General features: G+C 37.4%; 1 pseudogene; it reads right to left on the bottom strand.

The window, feature by feature from the left end:
- Nucleotides 1–6,088: 6,088 nt before the first annotated feature.
- Nucleotides 6,089–12,413, bottom strand: LOC130911277 (uncharacterized; annotated as a pseudogene).
- Between the last annotated feature and the right edge of the window lie 879 nt (nt 12,414–13,292).

Below are 13,292 nucleotides of genomic sequence, written 5' to 3'. Positions count from 1 at the left end.
GCTTTGAGAGAATGTTTAATTTTGTTCTCTTTGGTGTATTTGTGTGAATGAGAAATATAAGCGCAAGAGTGAATGTGGGTGTGCGTGATGTGAATATGTGTGTCTTGTGCTCATCTTTCTCTTTAACTTTGTTTCAGGTAGCTTTTGCTGAAAAGAAGATTGAAGCGTGATTTCCCCCAGTTGGTTTTTCACACCCCTTTCCAGCGCACCATGTCTGAAATGTTTTTTTTTTTTTTTTTTTTTGGAGACATTATCAACAACAGACAAACTTTTAGACAGGATACCTCAGTCATCGGCTACATTAGCAACCGAATCTACTGAGATAAGCCAAGAAAGTGACACTGAACAAATGGCTAGCACAACATCTGGTTGGAAAACCAGCTCTTGTCCCAAGTGTTTGTTCAGCCCTCATACATTCACAGGTTGTGACTCGACCAGTGCCTTTCATGGCAAGGGCAAAACAAAGACATTTTCTCTTGCTTGTCAGCAAGAAGAATACCTGACTGCGTTTACAGATCTGGGTAGTAGTTTTAACCTTGACCAGTCTACATTTGAGGCATTGAGCAAATATGTGTGCCATCTGTATGGCCAGTCAATTACACAAAAAGGTCAACGATGCAAGATACAAGGCATTCTGTATGGCATCATCAGCTTTGCCAGAACTGCCCATTCCTCCAACAAGTGATGCTCTCTTCCAACACAGCAGAAGGGCAAACTACCAAGCAGCAGTAATGCGACATTCTCTGACTGGTATGATGTGTGCCCCTTCACCAATTAGCAATGTATGGGACATTGAGGATGTTGAATGAACAGTAAAATGGATGACTTGAAATCCTGCCCCACATAGTGTGCTACAGGTAGTCCACTGTGGTTGCAAGATAAGCAAGTGTGAGACTGAAAGATGTTCACTCTTGTCTGCAAAAATGTCTTGTACTGATTTATCCACTGCCAGAACTGTGAAAATATTTCAAAGGAAACAGAAAGAGGCACATGGGATAATGACACTGATGATAGAGATATTGATGAGTAATCACCCACCATGTAAAATCTGTCCTATGTTTTGATTCATTATCAAGATGGTACTCTCCATTTTAACACTTTTAAAAGAAACAAAAAAATGTCTGTATTCTCTTTTCCCAAAAGATAGACCTTTGTTCAATTTGACTGCCAAAAAAGATGCATGTTCCAATGAAGTGTCATGGTTTATATATATATATATATATATATATATATATATATATATATATATATATATATATATATATATATATATATATATATATATACACACACACGTATATATGTGTATATAGATGTATATATACATATATGTATATATATTAGGGCTGTCAAAACAATGTCTCATACAAAAAATATAACATTTCGCTTACTAACATAATATGTACATTCTTTACAACAACCATACTTACGGACAAATCTTGTCCAAGGATCATATAAGCACAACATTATCAGCCCGAGACGTCGTGCAGCCATAATGAACTGGCAAGAAAACAATAAACCATGTCGCAAAGCGACCACAAGAGTTCGCTGTTGGACAGCACAAAAAGCCTTGCTGTAAAACTTACCAAAAGGCAGAATACTTTCTGAGCGGGACATGTGCGTTAATTGCGTCAAATATTTTAACGTGATTAATTTAAAAAATTAATTACCGCGCGTTAACGCGATAATTTGTCCGTAAGTATGGTTGTTGTAAAGAATGTACATATTATATTAGTAAGCGAAATGTTATATTTTTTGTTTGAGACGCTTTTTATGTTTAGTGAACCTGTATAGCGTGCTAAGCTAACGTTGTTGCTAATGCAATGCTTGTGTACTTTTTTTTTGTAGTTTTACGACGGTCTAAAGAGGACAATGGTTTGAGGCCATTTTATTAATAAATCAGATGAAAAAGGAAGAAGTCTAATTATTAAGGCGTCGTTCACTAGCTGTCTAGCTTTGGAAAAAGTAGACGCTTCGGAGTGAGGACAGCATAGACAGATTTAAATGACAGTAGAGTGAAATGCCCACTACAGTCCTCATGTACCGTATGTTGAATGTATATATATCCATCTTGTGTCTTATCTTTCCATTCCAACAATTTATTTTACAGAATATATATATAATTTACAGAAAAATATGGCATATTTTATAGATGGTTTGAATTGCGATCAATTGCGATTAATTACGATTAATTAATTTTTAAGCTGTAATTAACTCGATTAAAAAATTTAATCGTTTGACAGCCCTAATATATATATGTGTGTGTATATATATATATATATGTGTGTGTATATATATATATATATATGTGTGTGTGTATATATATATATATATATATATGTGTGTGTGTGGGGTGGGTGTGTAAATGACATGCTGTGACATAATCTGACACTTTAATAAATACTATTTGTTACAATTATCTGGGCTCCTAATGCATCTATTTTCATCCAGTCCATTTTGCCTTGTTCCGGTTTTGAGGTGCATGGTATTATTTTCAGCCATTTTTTGGCCAATGTGTGCTGCTTCTTGTGTACCTTTCATTACATAGTAGGTTGTGAATTGTTTTCATATATAAAACGTAAGCTTTTAGATAAATGTAACATGTGCTCCATGTGCTGGTCTCAACTCTAGTTGAAGTGATTTTTTTTGCACAGATTTGCTACATTTAATGATCTAAATTCACATTTGAGTATACTAAACCACCAATACTTGTTTCTGATATTAGGTACATGTATGTATGACATTTGAGAAAGATTTAGTGTTGCCAAATTTAATGTAAGACATTTTACAACCAGAAATGGCAGCACCAGATTTTCGTTTTTTGTTATTTCCCTATATATATATTCCTGGCTTTTGACAAAATCGGTGCAGGGAAACGTTGGGTGAACTTTTAACCCAAAGTTCAGAATGGTATTATCTATCAAAAAATGCATTGAACAAGTAGTGCCCAGACAGTGGAACGAAACTCATTTTCTAGGCACTTTTTCAGGGTCCACCCCAAGGCCTACTGTTACTAATTCACCGCGAACCTGAAAATTTCGGAAAACAGTGCTTTTCTCTTATCATAGCCCTGTAGTTTTCATTTAATTATTTAAAGATATTCTACACAAAAGTATTTTATTTCTTAAGACTAAGGCTGCAACAACGAATCGATTAAATTGATTGATAAATTAGTTGCCAACTAAATTGATCAGCGATTTTTGCCGGCAACTGTGAGCCGTCCCGTTTGGGTCCTTGTTTGTGAGTAAGGCGAGGCTGCGTGCATGCCAGTTGTTAGAGCAAGAGAGAGAGTTGACTGCTGCAACTGATGGTGCTGCTGGATTGTTGAATCAATAATATTACCAAATGTTGAGAACTTGAGAGGTAGACTGTCTTTTATGTTGTTAGATCCAGTTTGTCTCCATCAGTGGTGAGTAAATTTAGCCAGTTGTATTTGTTTGTATTCTTTGTTAATGAAACCTTACTGCTCAGCACAGAGTGCTAAGCTACTTAGCGATTATGCTAATTAGTGTCTTAAGTGTCCATTTGTATCGTATTTTCGAGCAGCATATTACCACTTGAGTTATTGTTAGATAGTAAATTTGTCTCATTTCTTTATATAGAAACCACACTCATAAACCCATTCACATAACAGCTTAGAATCTCCTTTCAACACAAACCCAAACTGTAAATAGCCATACAAGAGACTTTGAAATTGGTTTGAATTTATGAACAACAGTTTGATAAAGAAAACGGATTCATTACAGTCTGCCTCCTCCTTATTCAATTTTGCTGTTTAGTTTGTTTAAAGAAAATAAATGAGTTGACACAATTTATATCAGCGCTCTGCCCACATGACAAAAAAAATGTCAATCAGCAGCACTTTTTAAAAAATTGAATGAACAGGACTTTTGTCTGATTTGTGTAGTGAGAAATTCTTTTTATGTTTAATACTCAGAACCTTTACTAAAAACTAACAGGTTTTATGTACTGAAAACTGTAGAGTTGTAGACTACAGTACAGTTAAGTCAGGGAGCTGTAATAAGATATTGTACTATGATCTTTGTATATCAGGATTTTCAATTATCCTGGATCCGGATGCACGTATCACCCCCCCCCCCCCCCCCCCCAAAAAAAATTGTGGGTTCTCATTTGTTTTTACAGCATGGCAAGTTATCTGAAGAGGAGGGGATGTTCTCCAACAAGAGCTTTGTGTTCAAGAACACGCTAAGAAGTGCTGAATCCTCGCAGGAAAAAAAAAAACACACCAAAGACTAACCAGCCACCCTTTCAGCACTCATACATTTCATGTTGGATGTACTTAACAGTCCACATGAGTACCCATTAATTCACTTCCTTGAAAAGATGTCTAAAATGGGTGTAATTAGTTTTTTTCTTTTTCATTTGACAACTTAATTGACTTAATTTGCAGATAATAAAGGTAATATTGCTTGACCTTTTGTGAAATATACATTTTAAAAAATACACTCTAAAAATTGTTGCATGTAGTTGTTCACTTAAACCAGTGCTTCTCAATTTTCTGTTACGCACCCCCCAAGGAAGACGTAAATGTTTCGCGCCCCCCCCAACTCTCTGCCGCCACTGTAAATAGTATCATTCGTCTATATTACTATTATAAGTACGCCTCAGCTTAACAATGTGTCCTTTTTTTTCTATTAAAAAAAGTAACATAGATCACTTTATAATAAAGTATAACTTTTTTAACATTGTGTTGCTTGTAACAGAAAAGACTTAACGCGCATCAATTTGCCTGAAAAAAAAAAAAAAAAGTCACATCCAAACTGTAAAAATACACTCAAGGTACATTTTTGACCATTTGATACTGAAAAATAAAATGTAATAAAATCAGTAAATAATAACAAATTCAAATTGATTAGAAACATTTACTCTTCAGGACAACATGCCAAAAATTTGACCGAAAAAAAAACAAAACTGAATAGAAGGGGGGGAAAAAAGTCTTTGGACAGAAGGAAAGTTTTTATTTTCGCTGATTCACCACAGTGCTCACTGGTTTACTGATATAACACTGACAAAGCGGGACGATTGTGACAATTGGCAATATTCGGCACATTTTCGCTGAAAAACAATCAAGCGGCTTATCAATGAGATTGAGGTCTAATGTCTTTAAGTGGCGTCTTAACTGATTTGGCTTCTCCGCTATAATCATTTTTAGACTCAGTAAACAGTGGTCTTTCCTCATTTCCCACTATATTAAAAGTCAAAGGCAAACGGCCCGAAAAAAGCGCATTCTCGGCGGCCGAGGGAGAACCGTAGGTGAGGGCGGTGGTCCTGACGATCCCAAGCCGAAAACGGCACTTCTCGGCCGGACACGTGAGAACCGAAGAAGACAGTGGGTGTCATTACCCGATCGGGCTGCAGCCCGCCTCTCTCAGTCCCCTGCGCCGCTCTTCTCAGTGCCTAACCCGCAGACAGGAAATGGCGCAATATCGCAGCTCTCAGACCGGAAATGACATCATAAAGCCGCGCTCGGCCTCCGCAAAATCGGAACAGCCACTTGTGTCCATTTAAACGTAATGACTACTTTACTTTTCACACGTCTTTATTTTGTTTGTTTCGGCATCACCCATTAATTATGATTGAAATAACATTTTATTTACGTACTCCATCAATTGATTTAGTGAAAAACGTGAGATTAACTCTTTCGGCGTGCGCAATCACTGTCAAGCACCCAGGCACATCAAAATTAAAATGCACTTCAATGCAATCATGGTTTATTTGTACTGAAAAATCGCCCCTGATCCGAGAGGGTGATCCCGCACAGTGTGTGCTGTAGTTAGTCTATTGTCAAATTTACTTCGAAAGTGAAGAAATATTAGGAATTGATGTTATATTTAAAATATTTGCATTTTAAAAAGGGGACACATTTATATGCTGTAGCTTAATAACAACAATTTCATCTGGCAAAAAAAAAATAAAAAAATCTTATATTTTCGTATTTTACCTTTTGCCATTTAAAACCATTAATGAGTGTGCAACAACTTCGACTGCACCAAGTAATGGTGGTTTATTTCAAACATTCATTCGTCATCAGAAATGACAACATTGTTGTAACGTGCTATGCTTTTATTTTTTCATTGTCTAATTGAAGATATATTAGATCGTTTCTCTGGTCCACATCTCTTTGTCTTGTACCCCCTCAGCGATGGTATCATATTTCCTTTTCTTCAACCGGAAGACTGGTGGCACTTCACCCTGCAGGAGGGCTTTTGCCTCATTTGTCCAATGGGCAAACACTTTCCCGTGGCTCACATACGTGAAAAGAAATAACAGAAATAAGTACAGTATTCCAAAATTTCCAACAAAGAAGGTGCTGTGTTAATGTCATTTCAACAGTTTCAAAGACTTACCACCCAAGTTCAAAATTTTCCACCAACAATATGCACCACCACTTCCTCAAAGTTGGCATATCAGTCTCACAAAAATTAAAAACGTGTTAATACAGAATAACCACAAAGAGATTGTGTAGCACAATTGTAATGATTCGGTGAACTTCACTTACGATGTTAAAATCAAAGGGAGCATCCAGAACACCGTACAAAGCATACTACAAAAGAATAAATGAATAAATATCACACAAGACAAAATTAGGCAATTAAACTCACCTACCATCAACATGAAGATGCCACAGTCATTCCCATATGGCTGTCCCGGGAAACCCTAACAAAAGAATTTAGCTAAATCACCTCCTTGAAGTTTTGATACAATAAATAAGGAAACTTTTACAAATACCTGTATATCTGTTCCAATTATCTCTGTCCAAGTCCCTGCATTAATAGACTGGCAGAGGTTTCTGCATTTGAAAATAAAGCTCCATATTAAATACAGTAGTTAAACAATTATAAACGTTTTTCATGCAAACACAGCACACCAAACAGTCAAATGACTCATGCAAACACAACATTCTCCATTTCAGCAGGCTTTTTATAGTGCCATTTTATAAATTCAGCTTCACATTACTGTATTAATCATTTGGAATGCAATTCTGTTTTAAATGAAGGGACACCAGAAAAAGACTGAAACACAGGAATACCCTCTAAGAAAAACCAAACCAAGCTTTTCCGGAATGTCATGGAAATGCCATGCAGATAAGAACGGATATTGAATTTTGTCAGTGACCTCAAAAGCTCCCTCATCTCGTGATCACCAAATCCTAATTTTGTGTATGTACATTTGGAGTCTAGAAAGACTATGTCTCTCTGTAATGGCTTCAAAACCTATATAGTTCATGTGGAGGACATTAAAACAGTGTGAAAAGACAAAACAGAACAAAGCAGCATTTTCACATCAAGTTTCAAATAAAAGTAAGCACAATCTAAGAAAGCAGAATTATCATGCATGACACTACTTACAAATAAAACTATAATAGGAAGCAGGATTTTTAAAGACAGCCGTCAAAATGCAGATGCAGAATGTAAGTAACAAAAAGAGGAGTTTGTTGGGAAATGGCCAAGAAGACAGTGATGGTCTATCCGTTCCCAAAAGTAAATGGATTAGCCATGTCAATTTATGTAAACAGTCGTGATGCTTACAGATAATCATGCTTACTTACAGATAACATGAAGTGTCCAGGTTGCTAAATGGGAACAACGACAGCATCTCTGTTTTTGACGTCAATCTATTGGAAGGAAATATTAAAAGAAACCATGGAAACCTATCACAATGAAATACTGACAGAGCCGAGTGAGAAAGCACTTTCATCTTCTGATACTGTTTTATATATTGGATTTTTTTCCCCCCATACCAAAGTTTGTCACAAATAATAGGAATTTTGATTACTTAATTTGTTATGACTTGACTGTACTTAGAAAATCAACCAAACCCCAGTTGTTACTACTCATCCTTACAGGCAAATGCATGAGTGGGTCACATTCTGTAGGCTTACGCCATGTCGCGACAACATAGAGGTCGGCCACAAATATGTTCTTTCCCTGAGAAATACATCATATATTACACACTGACATACGATATATACATATAAACATACGCGCACACCTATAGAGCCTACCCACGTACCACGTGCTCGCTGTATGGTTCCGCCCACTTGTCCGTCAAAACATAGTGTTAACCTGTTACGGCTACGTACATTTCTCCTATTTACGGCGTGTTTTTCTGCTCCTTAACATTAATAATCAAAATGGTGAAGGCGTGTGTGGCTGTTGGTTGCACTAACAGAGAAGATGGAAGGAGAGACTTGAAGTTTTACCGTATTCCGAGGGATCCAAAGAGGACAGCGAAATGGACGGCTGCAATTCGACGTGAAAACTGGACACCAAAAAAATCACCACAGACTATGTAGTAGTCATTTTATATCCGGTAAGATGCATTTAATATATATTTAGAGGGTTTTGGCCTGACAACCACAATTAAGATCATTGCTAGGCTAATCGCCGACAACATACGACGTAGTACGACATCGTTTCAAATTCAAGATGTTTGTGACTTCCCTTTCTTCCACCATCGTTATTTTTTGAATAATATTTAGCTGGTACCAAGTGAAAGAAACTGGCCTCGTCTACGGGGCTGACAAATAACCACAATTAAGATCATTGCGAGGCTAATTGCCGACAACATACGACGTAGTACGACATAGTTTCAAATTCAAGATGTTTGTGACTTCCCTTTCTTCCACCATCGTTATTTTTTGAATAATATTTAGCTGGTACCAAGTGAAAGAAACTGGCCTCGTCTACGGGGCTGACAAATAACCACAATTAAGATCATTGCGAGGCTAATTGCCGACAACATACGACGTAGTACGACATAGTTTCAAATTCAAGATGTTTGTGACTTCCCTTTCTTCCACCATCGTTATTTTTTGAATAATATTTAGCTGGTACCAAGTGAAAGAAACTGGCCTCGTCTACGGAGCTGACAAATAACCACAATTAAGATCATTGCGAGGCTAATTGCCGACAACATACGACGTAGTACGACATAGTTTCAAATTCAAGATGTTTGTGACTTCCCTTTCTTCCACCATCGTTATTTTTTTGAATAATATTTAGCTGGTACCAAGTGAAAGAAACTGGCCTCGTCTACGGGGCTGACAAATAACCACAATTGAGATCATTGCTAGGCTAATCGCCGACAACATACACGTATGTATGTCGTGAGAGTGCTATCGCTAAACCATATAAACATTAAAAGCCTTAACTCCATTGACAAACGGCATGAAATACATTAGACTTGACAGTGGATGTTAGCAATAACAAAAGATTTTGAATTGAAAATTTCGTAACTCACCTTTCCAAGCACAAGATAGATTCCTGCCGAACGAGGACCTGTTTCACCCAACCAGCAACGAAGTATTTATAAGCCTCCAAGCTCTTGAAGTTTTTCAAATTTTCGTGGGAATAGGCTGATTTTGTGTGGACAAGATAATTGTAAATATCAGCGTAGCAGATGTCAGGCAGACAGGGCGAAGACAGTGGGTCGAAAAACATCGATTTGGGCATCAAATATGGATCTGGCGACTGTATAGAACGAAGCTTTTCCTCATAACGCCTTTTATGCAACAGATCCAGTGAGTTTGCGGCATCAGAAAGCACTGGGTCTTCCATGAAATGCATTTTAAATTCCGCCATCAATTGAAAACAATGCTAATACAGAGTCAGAATGACGGACAAGTGGGCGGAACCATACAGCGAGCACGTGGTACGTGGGTAGGCTCTATATGCGCCCATACATGCATACACACATGCTGTACAGTTAAAATGATACCTTTCGACTCCAAAAATATACTTTTTCGTACCTTTGAATGAGCTATTCGTTGGACAAGTTCCAAACATGCATTTCCTATCTGCAAAAAAAAAAGAAAAAAAAAAAAAGCATAAAAAGTTAGCTTTCACTTAATTGTAGAGGTGTCATGATGTTCTTTAAAGAAAATTTAAAAAAACAACAACTCACAGTTGATTCCATTTCCCTGTTTAATCCAAGGGTCCAAAAGTCAGAACGTGTCAGACAGGCTTTATTTGTTTGGACTATCAACTCCGTTTCTGGCCTCTCAATGTCCAAGATGTACGCAAGCTGACAGCAATATTGATTGTTAATGAAAGCAAGAGAAAATAAACATTTATGAGCCAATCCAAATTTCTAGTGAGCACAACATTTGTCTCAGACATAAAAACATACCAGCCGTTCTTGAGCAGGATGAGTTTTAACTGCCCATGAAGCTCTGCATGGTCTTATGCTCTCACAATTTGTAATGACCGCACAGTGGGTTCCACATTGTTCATTGTCTATAAAAAACAAAAAACGTGTTTAGCACAGTCAACAATTTAAAGTACTGATTATACTACTTACTTCCACTGGTATCTGTGTTGCACCCCTGTATGTGTAGGGGATGACTATCATTTGGGGGTTGTGATTTAAGTTCTTCTGAATGTGATTGAGGTCTTGGAGCTTGTAAAAAAATAAAATGAAATATAAATACATTAAAAACAATAGCACTTCATTTCAATAATATTGGTAAAAAAAACATAATCAAAGGAAGAAGGAGAAAGGATGTAAAAAAAGACAGAAAAAGATTTGATTTTACCAAACACAGCTTGTCCAAAGTCATTCAAGGTAATATCACTCAGTTGATGGGAGTCAAGTCCTTTCTGTAATTGTTTTTCCAAAAGTCTGGCATTTGTAGTCTTATTTCGGTGATGAACAATGTTTCTCATTAAAAAAAATATGTGTCGACGGTGCCATGTTGTTGAGAAAATAATTGTTTTTCTGCATGCTTGCAAAAAGCTGCTCAGCCACTTGGCTATTCAATGAACCCTGAAGTTCAGGAACCAGGTCGATCCTTCTTAGGATTTCCTGTGGATCTTTTGTATTGGTCTCATGAAATTTGTCATATAACACATAGTGGTCTGAGGAGCCAGTCAGAGGATGTCCATGTTTTTGGGGAGTTTGGGACTTTTCTGTCAACCATGGTAGAGAGATTTTGAGTTTTTTTTGCTGTGCTTTACTGATGTTGTCACTAAGTGATGCAGCCAGTCTGCCTTCGTGTGGCCTGAAAGGTAAGGCGTTTGGCAAACGGAGGTTGGCATGCGTTGTCAAGCCTCGTGCAAAATCATAGACGGAGACGTTTGGAAGATGTTTCCAAGATAAAAGGAGGTCTGTAAAATCCCTCGGAGACTCTGCCCTCAAGTTAAATTTAAGGCTGTAAACCACAGCATGAGGACAGAGGATCACTGACCATCCACCTTGAAAAAAGATCAAATAAAACAACAATTAGAACATATGCATACTTAGGCTCAATGTGTTACTGTCTTTATGTACAATCCTTACCAGATGCACCCCATATCTTTAGGAATATTTTATCATATGAATGTCTTGTCTTCATTTCTTCTCGTAGCCTAATGATAAGATCCATCCGTGATCCCCTACAATCTAGACTGCAGGCCTTGCAAAGTTTGCGCACAGTTGAAACCTTTCACAAATAGAAATAAATTCAGCAACAGCCTTTGTCAACACAGGCACTGTATTCACATTTTTCTCCAGAAAAAGAGAAAACACAAATTCAACAAAAATGCATATAAATTTACCTTCTGTTTCATTAGCTCATCAACAAGACGATCCTCTGACACCATGCTGACTTCAGTTTCAGCTGAGGATTTCGAAGCTGACAGTTTTTCGTACTCCGTGTTAAGCACAACCTCTGACTTTCGCGTATTCTTTCCAATCCATGGGGCCCAATACTCAAAATTTGGTTTAACACCAAAGGGGTTTTTTGCATGAGCTGAAAACAAACCAAATAAAGGATTTAGAGTTTATTAGAATGAAAGAATGAGTTTACTAAACGGGGTCATGTGAAATATGAATAAAAAGAAATCCAAATACTTGGGGTAAATCCGTAAGAAATCATCTCCAGTTGAACATTATCCCAGAAATGTTCAATGTCAACTTCACCAGTAAAGTCTTCAGAAGCTTCCTTGATGTCACTCACTTATTTAAAGAAATACACAGACTGTTTACTATATACTGTTGTTGACATGCATCTCCACTTAAAAATACGCAATCAATGCTTACCGGGTAAATTAAAAACTCCCTTTTTGTGGAGGTCCATTACCACTACTGGTGGGTAGTATCCACAGCAGACACACGAAAAAGAATAATCGTGGTTTGTCAGTGCCTCAAAGTGGTAGTAAGCATGGCAGATGGTGTCTGGGGCAGGAAATTTTTCTTTCCTAAGACTTTCCAGTGAATGTATCACCTTTGATATTGATACATGGTTCTACAGGGGGAAAAAAATATTAATACATTGCAAAAACAAAGTCTTTCCCCCCTAATGCAAAAAAAAAAAAAAAAAAATTGAATACCTGCAGGTTGTGTCTTAGGTACACACAAAGTTCAAGGCTCAGTACCAGATGATCATTAAAATTGTGTAGACCATCCTTCCATTCTTGATACCTCTAAACCATTTGGCACTGTGGACATCTCCTGAAATAGGTCGAAACATCTAGTACAGAAAAAAAAAAATTTTTTTTAATTAAATGGAGGAGTCTATCCAAAATACTTTTTTTTAAAATGAAATAATAACTTACTTCCAATCACACCATTCATGGTGACTATCTTAGCTTTTCCAGTAATTCTTGTGGATTTATGTAGCTGAACAGTGTCTGGCCAGACAGTGCAAATTGTCTGCTGGATGCAATTCTGCCATGTAGTCAGTAGTGGCCTTTGGCTGCAAAAGCTCACCAGGTAGGTCATCTGGAAGCTTTTTGTGAGTGTAAATGTAATTCGACAACTGCCTTAAGTTTTCACTCAACGGTGGATAAGTACTGTCATGCTTCTGATGGAGTGTGGTTGGACTAGGAGGCTGGGTTATAAACAGGTCACGATTTGTTTGGAATAAATGCCATTTGCTGATATTTTTGTGTAAACACGAACGCCTTGGTTTGGCACAAGGGCAATGCCATGTATTCTCAGAAGCATTGTATGTAACAATTAACCTTCCAAGACGGGTGTAATGACTCAGAACTGGCTCATATATGGAGAAGCACAAATGCTTTGTTGTCAGCTTAAAATCGACTTGTGCACAGAGAGGTATGTGACTCATCTGTGCAACATGTTGTCTTTTAAGGCATGAGGCTTTTTTTGCCGCCCCAAAAAATTGAAGTGCCACCATTTCCTCCAAAACATTTGCCAAAAGTCTTTCTTCCTTCACTGTCTGAGTACAGTACTGTAACGAGCGGATGTGCTCACAGTGTTTAAATGGTAGACCACTTCTTACTGCCAAGAAGTGATATTGTCTGCACTCTTCCAACTCACACTCCACT

Source organism: Corythoichthys intestinalis, unplaced genomic scaffold (genome assembly GCF_030265065.1).
Source record: "Corythoichthys intestinalis isolate RoL2023-P3 unplaced genomic scaffold, ASM3026506v1 HiC_scaffold_23, whole genome shotgun sequence".
Lineage (NCBI taxonomy): Eukaryota > Metazoa > Chordata > Actinopteri > Syngnathiformes > Syngnathidae > Corythoichthys > Corythoichthys intestinalis.
This window is presented reverse-complemented; position numbering and strand designations above follow the sequence as displayed.